We start from the raw sequence: 14,900 nt of genomic DNA, 5'->3' as shown, positions 1-14,900 counted from the left end.
CCGCATGAACAAGCTGTTCATGCGGAAACCGAGTTGGCGTCCTTTCAGTTCCTGTAAGTTGCGTCCGCGTGTGTAGCGAGACATACTGCTCCTAAGTTTAGGCGTGCGGCAATTAATACCACAAGTGCCCGGGGCTGAATCAGGAACAGAAGAGAAAGACGACTTTCGCTCCTGCGTACCGCTAGTACAGGTTATGCTGTTCAGAGCCATGCGAGCGGACAACGCATGCCTTCAGTGCCTGTATTACAAATCTTGGTGCTACTGTCAAAATTTGCTTTGAGAAGCACGGTTTTCATGTTCGGAAAAAAGCTGTGCTAGGTGGTGGTCTCTTCCTCGCAGCCCATGCGAGAGTCACTAAAATTGACCTCTCAGGCCAGCGCTCACAGTGAAGCTGGTTACCTATTACCAGCGAGACTTCGGCCACATGTCCAGATATTCGGCATGAAGAGTACCACAAATTTATGTTTGAGGCTCACAAAATTGTTAACTTCGTGTAGCATGAAGGCGTTGCATGTGCACGCAATTACAATCGGGGAATCCTTCGAAACTAATGCATGCCAGCTCAAGAAGGCTGCTTAATTCATAGTACTGTTGTCATGGTAATTAACTTTTTTGCCTCCTTTTTTAACAAAGCAGTAGCAGATATTGTAGGTTACCGAGGCATCGTTAACAGGTTGCAAACAAAATCGTGCGATGTGCATGAGAATGTTTTAGAGCGGTGTCTGCAGGCATGTGCACAATACCCCAACAACCTAGCTTCTTTGAAGCAGGAACGGTAACCCTCGTCGTTTTAGATATTTTTTAAAAAATTCAACACAACGCCTTCAGCAGAAGCAAAGGCAAGCGTTCACGGGTTGTGTTGTGCTTAATTTTGCATAAGCTTGTAAGGCTATCTTTTCCCAAGCAGCACGCCGATAATGGCCCTGAACTGGTCGAATACCGGGGGAAATTGGCTCCAATAAAGGGCTATAATGGCATCTGACTGGGGCGCTACCCGGCCCAATATTTGAGCCAGTGCACCCCACTGGCTTTCCTATCAGCAGCCAGTGATGGCATAAAAATTTCTTGATTGGCTTGAATGGCATTCCTTGGCTATTCGATATTAGTCATCCAAGATTCCTCATTGGCGTATTTATCATAGGCAGCCAGCCCAACCCAGCGGCTATCCATTATTTCGCGCCCAAGCTTATCCGCTGTTTGTTTATCACAGGCGCCCAGTGACACTCGCTGGCTACCCACTATTGCCCACCCAAGCTAATGCACTTGTTTTCGCCGAAGGCATCCAGCCACTCACTGGCTACTGAATGTTTCCCACCCGAGTACACCCACTGGTTGTTCACCGCATTGCATCCAGGTACACTGACTTGCAGTCCCATTGTTAGTTTCCCGACACTGCTTACCTAGCATTCTGTGCTTCGCATTGTCAAATTCATCTGTGACGAATGTTTCATTTTGGCAACCATTGTCTATGCAATGAGTTTGTAAATGCCTCATTCTATTGTTACATGCACTGAAAATGAGCAAACCGGCAATGAAGTTTAATGTTTGAACATTTATTAAAACATAACAAAGAGCCGCAGGTCTAGGCGGGCAGTGGAGGCTGCGTGGAAGCGATTAATTAGCCCTGTAGGGTCTCATCAGGGCTCGACCGCCTCGTCAGACTCCGCTGCTGTAGCAGGGCCCGGGTTCGAGGGAGCGGCTGCCATGAGGGCAGGCCCAGGTGCAATCGCAGGCAGCTAGCACCTCATCCATGAGCTTTTTGCGGCCGCCTACCCCAGTCAAGAGCTGCGTACGGCTGCCTGCCGATGTATGCCGGGCCAACTACACAGCTGTGTTCTCCTTTTCGGTGATGGCATTTGCACATACAAGCAGCAAAAGAAATCGTTATTTGGAAAAATGCATTTTGGACAATAGTAGCTAGGATAGCTAGTGCATGCAGTAAGGATTAGAAATAAAACTATCACCTGTAGCCCCTCTGCAGAGCCTTGTCAAAATAAAGGCTTTCTTGCTGATCTTGAGCTTGTCGGGAAGGCCCATAAAAGCCTTCCCTACACTAGCCGCAACCTCTTGCAGCTTGTGGACCCCTAGCTGGAGGAGCTGTCGGCGCTGAAAACAAGATGCAAATAATTGTGAATGACAATTTGAATCCCAAAAATAGAATAGAACTGCTCGCCTTGTTGGTGATATATGTTAAGTCTTACAGTACAAAAAGGAAAAGGAACAAGCTTGAAGAAGCAGGGCGATCCTTCTCAATTGTTGCGAAAACATATCTGCGTGTCTCAAGCGTGTTTCAACCTGCAGCCGCTTTCTACCACCACCTAAGGGACCAGCGAAGCAGCCGGGCTTTGTAGGCAGAGGGGAAGCGTCAGAAAGGAAGAAGGGGCCAAAAAATACCACCTTGCCAGATTGTGCTGGTGCCTGCACACTAAAAGCGAAAAAAAACGACGTAAGGGAAAACAGAATAGATGCCCCAAAGAAAGGAAGATAAGAGAAAAAAATACAAAAGGGGAACAGTAAAAAAAAAACAGATGGCAGCGGGCTGTAGCCCACGCATTCCATCTCTCGGGGAGGCAGGGACTGAACATACCGCCGAAGGAATGGTGCCCTCCTCGGTCGCCGGCGGCCGCCAGACGAAAACCGGAAGCTGCGTCGCCGCGAGCACGCTCGAGGGCGCGACGTGAACGTAGCCGCCGTCACTTATACCCTTGTCACACGGGCAGCCTAACCGCGGTTAAGTTTGACGGGAGTAAAGGCTAACCGTAGTTACGAACATTCACACGATAAACCTAACCACAGTTATTCTGCTAACCATGGTTACCTCAAACTGAGGTTGGCCACCTCAGTCAAGCCCAGTAACTGGCAAAATGGCCGCCTCCATGTCCGACGACGGCAGCTCGGTTCCCAGCGAAACAGCCTCCCAGAAGCGCGTTATCTGGAGTGTAGTGACGACGGAGGCGTTGATACGCCTCTGGCAGGATAACCTGACTGCTCTGCGCTCAAACACACGTAACGCGCGCGTATATCGCGCGATGGTCGAAGCGCTGAACATGGGCCTGCCGCCGGGGAAGGCACGTACACCGCAAAGCAAGTTCGGCAAAAAATTGAAAACCTGAACAAGCACTGCCGGTGAGTGGAAGTCTTCATTCCTAGTAATGAAACGATGAATTCCGGCGGAAGTTTGTGTGATGTTACAGCACTGGCGCGCAAGAGAGGCACGCCGCGCTGTTAGCACTGGTGCAGTTAGGCCTTGTCCGCAGTCGTGACACCGCGCCAGCGTGTTGTAAACGACAGAAGATACGCAGCGTTTCTGGAATGTGTTGTCATGAGCTGACATCGTTCTTGTCCTTGCGCGATCATATGTCGGCGTTTGCTCCGCGTCTGATTCATTGATTTATCGACAGCCTTCATTTAGCTCGCTGAAGTTAAAAGCCGCGCGAGCGCCTCGCGTACAAGTTACTACACCAGTGGACCAGGCGAAAACTGTGTATTTCATGGTAGATTCCGCTTAAAAATTGTGGCATTTTCTTCCTTAAGTGGCAGGTGGGTGCCCCACTGCCCTCGAGTGCAACTTGTAGCCTGTTTTTTATGTTTTTGCCTACCATAAAGAGAGCAACACTGCACATATTCATTATTTCATGGTGCAGAATTTCATGCATTCAACAAAATTTTCTTTGCAGGAAACCGAGGCGTTGTGGCACCCCAACAGGCTCTAAAGGCATTGAATGGCCTTTCTACTGGCAGCTTCATTCTTTCCTCGGATCACTGCCAATCAATGAGAGAAGCCTTGTTGAGGAAAGTGTGGAGGTAATCGGCTGTTTTCACCACGACACTAGAACTGTTCACGGCGCAGTTACTGCTGCAAGCTAGCTTTTTGTGCATGATAAGCCTGCATGCTTATCAGATCTCTTGTAATGTCGTTAGAGCACTACACTGAAAGTTTAAACACTACTGTGCCTTCAAAGCCTTCTCTTTTTCTTCTTTTGTGGTTTGTTGTGTGTAACACATCGCGGCCTGCAAAATGGCAATCCAGGCTAAGTTGGTCTTGTAAAATTACATGACTTTTTTTCTTGTCCTGCACAGCTGCCAGTAGTAGACTTCCAACCAGAGGAAGCTGAAATTGTTGCCACTTATGCAAGCGACATGAACTCTCCAACTGCAAGTGATGCTGCACAGGAGGGCCAAGCGTCCAATGCAAGTGAAGCTTCATCAGTGGCCAACACTTGCAACTGCCCAAGTGCTAGCAACAGCGCTAAAAGAGGCAACAGAAAGCGCCCTTACAATTCGGCACTGAGCGACCTAATAGCACTACATCAGCAAGCCGAAGAGCGTGCGGCCAAAGCTGCCTGTGACAGCCTTGAACTAAGAAAGGAGCTTGTACAGCTACAAAAACAATCCAACGCGATGCAGAAAAGTTTTCTAGACATTATGCAGGCATATTTTGCATCCAAACAGAAAGACAAATAAATTGTTTGTGAGACCACCCTCTGTGGTAAATGATTTACCACAAAAGCTGGTCTCACAAACAGAATTTGTCTATGTTTGGATGAAAATTATGCAGGCATATTTTCAATTTGAACAGAAAGGCAAATAAATTGTTTTTGAGATCACCTGTTGTGGTAAATGACACACTAGCAGCTACGGTCCTTAGAATGGCAATCTAGAAACCTTGTAGAATAAGGCACTGCGCAAAATAACACAAACACTGACGAGAAGGGCACAAGGACCGGCCCGTCCTTGTGCCTTTCTCGTCCATGCTTGCATTATTTTGCGCAGTACCTTATTCTACAATGTACAACCGACTCGCCCAGCAACATGCACTCTAGATCTAGGAACCTCTATTTCACAGCAAGGCACTGAGATGTTATTTTTTCTAAAGCATCAGTGTATTATGTGTCACCCTCTGTGTGCAGGAAATGTAACAGTGTTGTTATTGTAAAGCATGCATCAAAAATACCATGCGGTAAATTCATATACGTAATGTTTCTTATTAAAACATAAAGGCACGAGACACTTCACTCTTTTAACCTAATTGAACTGCCATTTAGCTAGCTGTACCAACAATGCGCTGTGAATGTCTCGTGCTGGGCTGTGAAAACGTACTGGGAACTGAGGCAGCCCTGATGCTTCCTGCATGCTGCAGTGTCAACCGCCACTACCTGTCACACAAAAAAGCCATGCTAATCCTTGTTGTAAGTTTTTTAAAGTGATCATGAAGTGAATACATACATGCAACATCTCTCTCAGAACAGAAAGGCACGAGACACTTCAATTTTGAACCTACCCTGCCGAAAATTTTCATACAACAGAGAAAGCGGATCCATACGTACGGATTTATGGAACTACGGACTCCACAGTGTACGGGTATCCGCGTTCATCCGTACTTGACGGATACGCATGGACTCCCACCTGTTATGGAGTCCATACAGTTGAACTGAATGGACTCCACAGCAGTCCGTAAGCGGTGGACTCCACATATTTGTGTGGACTCCGCACTACCATGCGGCTAGGGAGATTCAACCCGGATTACAATTGCACACTGTGGGAATGCAACAAGCATGCAGCTTTTAGCAATATGAGGCAGCTATGCAGTCCTTCAAAGATATACGTCTTGAATATTGCTTGCAGAAGTAAAAATTCACGATGACACTGACATATGTAATAGACAAAATTTTGTGGGATGCAGATTCGAGAAAAAAAAATTTTGCCTCAATATGCAGTCAGCAGGTATTTTTGCAGATGGAGCACGCATGTGCCCTCACGCTCCAATGATTTTGATTGTGACTTGCTTAATTCGCCTGAAGAAATATTTCTTTTTCCGCAAACCCACATCATGCAAACTTTTATCCATATATGACTCTACATGTATGTGTTGACATGCATGAACAGCACTCACTACCAGTGTAAGTGCTGCTGAAATGTACAGCTATACAAAGTACTTTAAATATCTTTAATACATGCATATATCTAGCCGGAGCTCAATTTTTTAGGACTTTCAGCATGTCACCGAGAGAACGATTGATGCTGCGCAAGCGCTCCTCCTTCTCCTTGCTGCTGGGATGGTGCTCAATGTGCGTCTCGAAGGCAGCTGAAAACAGTAAAAAATAATTTACTACACAAAGTTTTGAAAACTGATGCAATCTATGCGCTTTTTATAAGATGAAAAAAATGGACGCTTATAATTACTTTGCACTATATTGATTCAGAAATAACATGCTACAAACTGTTTCTTGCACCATATGCTTTTAAAGGGTTACAAGCGTCGTCACCATAGCAGAGAAAGTTATTTCTCTATGGTTAGTTACAGGTTTGCAACTAGAATTATAGAATCACCAAATAAACTTCATGAAAAGTATTATATGCAACTCCAAGGACCAAGTGTTAATGTATTATAGTCTTCAAATATGTGAATGAGAAAACAGCACCATGCAGAGAAAATGCTTTACAATAAATAACCTTACTTCGGAGAGCTTTGACTTTTTCGGGCGTAAGAGCCCGCCTCCCTGGTAGCTCAGAAGCTCCCTCTTTGTGTAGAAAACGGTGGCAGGGCCTATCGGTTATGCTCCTATTAAAGAGCTCCTTCATACCCCATAAAGCCTTTGCCGTTTCCCGCACAAAGAGAGAGTTCTTGGGCTGTGTCAGAAGGTAATTCCATTTCCCTCTAGGGAGGGTCACCGCACAGGCTAAGTGCACCTAAAAAAATTTTGAACAAGTAAGGTCAGACACACTAAGAAAAAGCGCATCATCAAGTAAAATATTGGTTACTGATAATCAACGAAAACGGTTTTATGCTTCATACAGTGCTAATGTGAACCATAGTGCATGCGGCAGCTGGGCTACGATAAGGAATAAGAGGAAGTTATGAATTGTAGACCACAACAGTTCCGAAGCCTGAAGAAATGCAGGCCACCAGCGCAGCCCAAACAACTTCCCTTTCTCACTCTTGTTTAGTTTCTCATCATAACAGGTACCAAAAGTGACTGCTTTTGAGCCTCTTTTACGGGTGATACACTGATCCAAAAGTTCTATACAAGCACATCTCTCTAGTGAGCCATCTCCAGTTAACCCCCCTGAAACGAAATCCGAACAAAATATTTCTAATTCCCTGTTAGCTAGCCATAGAAGTTAATGCAACAAAGTTCTTGCCACAACGAACCATTTTTCAGGCTTGTTTTCACTTAAAAAAAAATCTTCGTTCAGTAGAGCTGGGGCTTGAAAATTCATTTTACGATAACATAGGCAAAATTAACACCAACTGTTGTAGCTTTTCATACATCCTCACCACTAAAAACAAAAAAATAAAATTCATGGGTGACGATTATCAGACCTGAACGTTCTTTCCAAGCTCTTCCTGACTGTCAGGCTTTGTTAATTCGCGTGATGGCCTGAATATTATTCCATTTTAATAAAGCTTCGAGTAGAAATGAAAATCTCCATTCTGTACCTCCTCGTTTTCTTTTTCTCCGTTCTGTACATCATTCTGTACATCGCCTCTTGGGACCTCTTGCTGCTCCTGGGCGACTTCCAATACAGTGGGCACAGAAATCTGCACCTGTAAAAACAAAATTGTCATTTCAGCTCCAAATTATTGTGCATAGGTATTGCTGCGGTTGTGCTTGTGCTTGGAACGCTCGTGCTTGGTGCGCTCGCGCTTGGAACGCGAAGAGGACGAAGTGCGTTTTTCTGCTGCTGGGCTTCGCGTGCCCGGTTGTTCGGCTGCGTGGCTGTAAGCTGTTTCCCTGTAAATATATTTTTCCCTTTTGGTGTGCACATCTTCACGTTACATTATTGGTGGAGGTGCGGGGTACAGCCACAGCAAGCACGGAACTTCGCAGCGGTCGTCAGCTCGCCGGCTCTTCAGCCATGACCAGCGAAGGGGCCGCTCCGTCGGCGTCCGCCAACCCGGCGTTCATCATTGCCCATCCGAGAGATCCTGGGACCTTCAACGGAACGGACGGCGTCGACGTGGAGGACTGGCTCGCCATGTACGAGCGCGTGAGCACACACAACAGGTGGGACCCGACCCTAAAGTTGGCCAACGTCATCTTCTACCTGACGGGCACTGCCAGGGTATGGTTCGAGACCCACGAGGATGAACTCACCAGCTGGGATCTCTGCAAGCGCAAGCTTTGTGACCTGTTTGGTAAGCCATTCGGGCGTCAGCTCGCTGCGAAGAAGGAGCTCGCATGCCGTGCACAAACGTCCACAGAGTCCTATGTATCATACATTCAGGACATATTAGCTCTCTGCATGAAAGTCGACGCCACTATGTCAGAGTGCGACAAAGTAGGTCACGTGCTCAAAGGCATCGCAGATGACGCCTTTAACCTTCTTGTATACAAGGACTGCGGAACGGTTGACGCAATCATCAAGGAATGCCGCCGGTTCGAACAAGCGAAGAGCCGCCGAATTTCTCCGCAGTTCACGCGGTTGCCGAATACGACTGCGACGTCGTCCTGTGTACACTCGACTCCACCGAGCCGTCTGCCGACATCTGAGAGCCTGACACGACTTGTGCGCCAAGAAGTAGAGGCAATGTCCCCCGTTGCGTTTCATCCACCCGCAACAGACAGTACTCCAGCAGTATCCCTTATACAGGCTGTCGTTCGCAAAGAATTTGCCAATCTTGGGATTCAACCTGTTTGCTCAGTTAGTGCCCCATATGCTCGCCGCATGTCCCCGGAGCTCGGTTCTGAACGTGCATACTACCCTCGACGCAGCCGCAATCCAGATGAATGGAGAACACCTGATGACAGGCCCATCTGCTTTAACTGCTCCCGAGTTGGCCACATATCTCGACACTGCCGAAGCCGTCCGTCCTCTACCTACAGCCGCTACCCGCCGGGTTCTGCATATTCCCGCCGCTCTCCCTCGCCCTCGGAAACGACCTCTGCTGGCCACAACGCTCAGACCCCGCTTACCAACCGTTCGTCGTCACCTCAGCGCCGTCGATCTCCATCGCCCCGACCTCGCCGCCCTTCGTCGCCGGCCCCATATGCCCGCTCCCGGTCGGAAAACTGATGGCTGCAGCGTCTGGGGGTGATGCTGCTCTGACGACCCGACCAGAAAACCCTCCTTTAACTCTTCATGCTCATCGGAACATCCTTAACGTCGACGTGGACGGGGTCCCTGTTACCGCTCTGATCGACACTGGAGCGCACGTCTCAGTCATGAATACTCGTCTTCGCCGTCGCCTAAGGAAAGTGCTCACTCCTGCCCCCTCAACTGTGGTCCGTGTTGCAGATGGCGGTATGTCTATTGTCGTCGGAATGTGTACTGCTCGTGTTTCAATAGCCGGCCGCCATACTTCTGTGCTCTTCACTGTCCTCGAACACTGCCCTCATGACATCATTCTCGGCCTTGACTTTCTCACCGACCATTCCGCCCTTATCGATTGCGCCACAAGCATCGTTCAACTCGCTCTACCTGTTCCTTCAGAGCCACCGGATCCAATTGTTCACCGACTGTGCACCGCCGACTTTGTCCGCCTGGACCCCGATGCCGCCACTTATGTCCGTTTCTCCTCGGTCCCGCCAGTTCCCGATGGTGACTACATCATTACTCCGGTTCCTGATGTGCCCTTTACACGCAGTGTTGCCCTTGCGCATACAGTTGTCACCATGTCGGCAAATCAAGCGTCCCTTCCGGTTCTCAACTTTGCCTCTTACGTTCAGCCGCTCCCACAAGGTATGTCGCTCGCCACGCTGTGCCCTGCTGCCGAATGCGTCGTATCGGCGGTGAGAAGCGTCCCACCCTCGTCGAACTGCCGCGACTCTGACATCCCACCACCTGATGAATATGCAAAAATGATTGCTGCTGACCTCTTACCAGGGCAAGCTCACTACCTTCGGTATCTTCTGTCGTCTTTTCGCGACATCTTTGACTTCGATGACCGCCCTTTGGCTCGAACATCTGTGGTCACGCATCGCATCAACACCGGTGACGCAGCTCCTATTCACAGACGACCCTACAGAGTGTCCAGTACAGAACGCACCATCATACAGCAGGAGGTGGACAAGATGCTCAGTAAAGACATCATAGAGCCCTCGTCGAGCCCTTGGGCCTCACCAGTTGTACTGGTTAAAAAGAAGGACGGCAGCTGGCGCTTTTGCGTTGATTACCGGCACCTAAACAACATAACAAAAAAAGACGTCTATCCACTCCCAAGAATAGACGATGCTTTGGACTGCCTTCACGGAGCCAAATTTTTCTCTTCAATTGACCTTCGGTCCGGGTATTGGCAAATCTCTGTTGATGACAATGACCGCGAAAAGACGGCATTCGTCACACCGGACGGCTTATATCAGTTTAAGTTATGCCATTCGGTCTCTGTAATGCGCCAGCTACCTTCGAAAGAATGATGGACTCCTTGCTTCGCGGCTTTAAATGGTCCACATGTCTATGTTACCTCGACGATGTTGTGGTTTTTTTCGCCCACGTTTACCACGCACCTCGAAAGACTGGCGAGCATTCTTTCTGTCTTCCGTCGAGCCGGGCTACAGCTCAATTCGTCGAAATGTCAATTCGGTCGCCGCCAACTCACCATTCTCGGACATCTAGTCGACGCTTCTGGTGTCCGCCCGGATCCTGTTAAAGTTAAAGCCGTCAAGGACTTCCCTATTCCCCAGTCGTCTACGGATGTGCGCAGCTTCGTCGGCCTCTGCTCGTACTTCCGCCGTTTCATCAAAAATTTTGCCGGCACCGCTCGCCCCCTGACCGACCTTCTAAAGAAAGACACCCCTTTTACCTGGGGCCCTGCCCAAGAGGAGGCCTTTTCTTCGCTAGTCGACTTACTCACCTCCCCACCTATTCTGGCCCATTTTGATCCGTCGGCTCCGACTGAAGTTCGCACAGACGCCTGCGGTTATGGGATTGGCGCCGTGCTAGCCCAACGTCACCAAGGGCAAGAACGCGTTATTGCATATGCCAGCCGCCTCCTTTCTACAGCTGAGCGAAATTACTCAGTTACAGAGCGCGAGTGTCTAGCTCTTGTTTGGGCCGTAGCTAAGTTCCGACCGTACCTGTTTGGCCGTCCATTCTCCGTAGTGACCGATCACCACGCCCTTTGTTGGCTGTCTTCACTGAAAGACCCCACAGGCCGGCTCGGACGTTGGACGTTGCGCCTCCAAGAGTATTCTTACACTGTTCATTACAAGTCAGGGCGTCTCCATCAAGACGCCGACTGCCTGTCTCGGCACCCTGTAGAGCCGCCTGATCCTGGAGACAACGACCTCGGCCCGTGCCTCTTCGCTATCTCCGATCTGGTTAACATCGCGGACGAGCAGCGACAAGACTCTTCCTTGCGTATTCTCATTGATCGCCTCAACTGTGCCAGCCGAGATCCTTCATTGCAACTGTTCGTCATTCAGGATGGCGTCCTATACCGCCGCAACCTTCGTCCTGACGGACCTCCGCTCCTGCTAGTCGTTCCCCAGCGTCTCCGTTCATCTGTCCTAGCGGATCTACACGACCTACCGACCGCAGGCCACCTCGGCGTCTCCCGCACATACGATCGGGTCCGACGCCGCTTCTTTTGGCCTGGTCTGTACCGCTCTGTTCGGCGTTACGTTGCCTCCTGCGACCTCTGTCAACGCAGGAAGAGACCATCAACGTTGCCTGCTGGCCTTCTACAGCCTATTGACGTACCTCTCGAACCATTCTACCGTGTTGGACTCGACCTTCTCGGACCTTTCCCGACGTCCTGCTCCGGCAACCGTTGGATTGCTGTCGCGACCGACTATGCGACCCGGTACGCTATCACGCGTGCGTTACCAACAAGTTGCGCAACCGATGTCGCCGACTTCCTATTGCAGAACGTAATCCTTCACCACGGCGCTCCACACCAATTGCTGACGGACCGCGGCCGCTACTTTTTGTCCCGAATAGTTGACGATATCCTCCGGTCCTGTGGCACGCAGCATAAGCTCACTACAGCTTACCATCCCCAGACGAACGGGCTTACCGAGCGCCTCAACAGGACTCTGACCGATATGCTATCCATGTATGTCTCGCCCGACCACCGCGATTGGGACGTTGCCTTGCCTTATGTAACATTTGCTTATAATTCGTCGCGGCATGATACCACCGGCTATTCTCCTTTCTACCTTCTGTTTGGTCGGCATCCTGCGCTGCCATTGGATACATTACTACCGAGTTCTACTGCCTCGACCACAGAGTATGCACGTGACGCCATCTCCCGAGCAACTATGGCCCGTGAAATCGCCCGAGACCGGCTCACCGCATCTCAGACCTACCAGAAGTCAGTTTACGACCGCCGGCATCGCCCAGTACACTATCCGCCGGGCTCCCTCGTCCTCCTTTGGTCTCCTTCTCGCCATGTCGGCCTCTCTGAGAAACTTCTACGTCAGTACAGTGGCCCTTATCGAGTTCTCCGTCAGGTGACCGACGTGACCTACGAGATTACACCTCTTCATGCTCCGACGTCGTCCACTAGCCCTTTGACTGACGTCGTTCATGTAGTCCGTCTCAAACCGTACCACACGCCTGCTACATCATCCACTTAGCACCGGGACGGTGCTTTTGCCGCCGGGAGTTATGCTACGGTTGTGCTTGTGCTTGGAACGCTCGTGCTTGGTGCGCTCGCGCTTGGAACGCGAAGAGGACGAAGTGCGTTTTTCTGCTGCTGGGCTTCGCGTGCCCGGTTGTTCGGCTGCGTGGCTGTAAGCTGTTTCCCTGTAAATATATTTTTCCCTTTTGGTGTGCACATCTTCACGTTACAGTATTCATCAAGAATCAGCAAGTAAAGTGCACTATTATCATTTATTTGAATTTTAATTAAAGTTAGTCACAGTGTTAGGTTATGTGCTATGCAAGCAAATTATGTGATAGCACCTTTGCAATAAGCAGGCATACTGAGTAAAGCATGATAAGGTAGTAGGCTAATACCCCTGTCACACTAACAAATTTCACTTCACTTTATTTTCCTTAAAGATCCCAAATAAAGTGTTACATAAAGGGTGGGAAATACATGGTGCAGCGTTGACAGCAGTCATAAACGATAATGGGTTAGCTATGGCAACGATATGATAGGGAAGGCCATTCCAGTCAGTTGCTACTTGACAAAATAATGAGTTGGTAAAGACGTTGGCAAGGGCACGCAGGTGCAGAACTTGAAGAGGGTGACCGATGCGATGCGCACAGTGACCGATGCGATGACTGTGCGCATCGCATCGAAGTGACTGTGCGCATAGCGGTGTAGATTCGACAGGTTTTAGGACATTATTAACATAAAAGTGAGGCTACGGTGGAGTGATTGCCGGCAGAATAAGCAAGGCTAATCCCACCTGTATCATTCAACACCTCAACTCAACTCATGGGATCTGCGTGGTGGTGGTGCGCAGATGTAGGGTTCTTGTCTTAAATGTCACTAAATTAATGTCATTCAGTCTCTTTCGGTCCTACACGGTAAAAAAAAATGTCATTTGCAAATGATGGCAATGACAATTGGAGAAAGAAAAAGTCAAAATAAACGACATCAGCGCCCATAAAATGTGCTTGAAATTGTTGCGTACTGTTTCAAAAGCTGTTAAGAACATTTCTGGGAAATATTAGGGCTTCAAATAAGATTTCTGGCAATTCTGTAGCACTTAAATTTAGCCATCAAAAGCCAGGCCAAGGACAAAGTCAACCACACTTAATTCTGATAAATGTAAACACAAAATGGCTAACATGGCACGGTGAAGCGCGGACCATTGAAATAACTTTCAAAAGGTGAAGCACTCAGTTACAGCTTTAAGTACTTCCCAGCCAAACGAACATCGAATGCCAGCCAACAATCTACAAAAATGTCCCCAACAAAACTCGAGCATTCCCTATTGAAAAATCTCGTATATATGTGTTAAATGTGTCTCATATATACGCAATTATTGGATATGTGTCCACATATATGGTCGTATGAATACGTGCTCGTATGGCATACGCGTTCTCTCCACGTATGGCAAAACACATATATGCGGGTGATACGTGCCTCATATATACGCTATTGGATATGTGTCACTCCCGTCCCTCGTATATACGAGGGCCACGTAACCTTCATACAGATACGAGGGCCTCGACATGGGGATACAATGGCCTTGCAACACGTACTCTGGTGTACAGTTAATAGCTCTGAATATGTAGGCTACCTGAATGATCTTGCAACCCTTCAGTGCAGCAAATGCTGCATCCCAGCACTAAATACCAGGCTGTAGTCAATGATATAATTATTCTTGCTGCCTTTATTTTATCATTTTTATCTGACTACAGTCATTGACTACAGGGGCAGGTGCAGGCGATGATTACTTGATGTCCCTCAGCATGTCCGCCAGGTAGCAATTCAACTGCTCTGCGCATTTTCTCATCCTCGGCAGCTTGTGCAGCTTTGATGTATGCATCAAATGCATCTGAAAGAGTATTAATCATGACAAAATTGAAGACATGCAGGTGCTGTAAAATAAAGGTATTTAAGTCATGCACACTTAAATAAACAAATGCCTTTGTCAGTCAGGAAATGTACCTAAATAAAAGAGGCTTACTGCCCACAGCTGCTAGTTTTTCTGAGCTCATCCGAGGCTTCTGCATGCCACCAGCCTTAAGGAATTGCCGGCATACTGAGCCGGTGATGCTCCTTCCCTGAACGCTCTTTCCCCTAAGGCTCTTCGGGGAAGGAGCATCACCAGCAAGGAGCGTCACTTTTGTGGGGAACCCCACAAAAGTTTTGTGGCGTCCTTGCAAAACAGGAAGTCTCGACCTTGGGAAAGAAGCCAGCGCCACCGCTCTGCACTGACAATTTCCGCTCCCGAGGTGGACCTGCAATAAAACAGCTGCACATATGCTTTGTATAAAGCCCTATAACAGATTGGGGAGAGAGTTATTATTTGCCACATTAAAACTGCTAAAATCCT

At 48.6% G+C, this 14,900-nt stretch overlaps 1 long non-coding RNA gene across 1 annotated transcript in view; it reads right to left on the bottom strand.

Moving 5' to 3' along the window:
- Positions 1-5,992: 5,992 nt before the first annotated feature.
- The window catches only part of LOC144118914 (uncharacterized), a 28,138-nt gene continuing 19,230 nt past the window's right edge, over positions 5,993-14,900 (bottom strand). The window contains exons 3-4 of the long non-coding RNA XR_013312186.1: positions 7,442-7,549; positions 5,993-6,085 (exon numbers count right to left, since the gene is read on the bottom strand). This is a non-coding gene — a long non-coding RNA (uncharacterized LOC144118914). The remainder of the gene's footprint in view (positions 6,086-7,441; positions 7,550-14,900) is intronic.

Source organism: Amblyomma americanum, chromosome 1 (genome assembly GCF_052857255.1).
Source record: "Amblyomma americanum isolate KBUSLIRL-KWMA chromosome 1, ASM5285725v1, whole genome shotgun sequence".
In the NCBI taxonomy this organism is placed as follows: Eukaryota; Metazoa; Arthropoda; class Arachnida; order Ixodida; family Ixodidae; genus Amblyomma; species Amblyomma americanum.
This window is presented reverse-complemented; position numbering and strand designations above follow the sequence as displayed.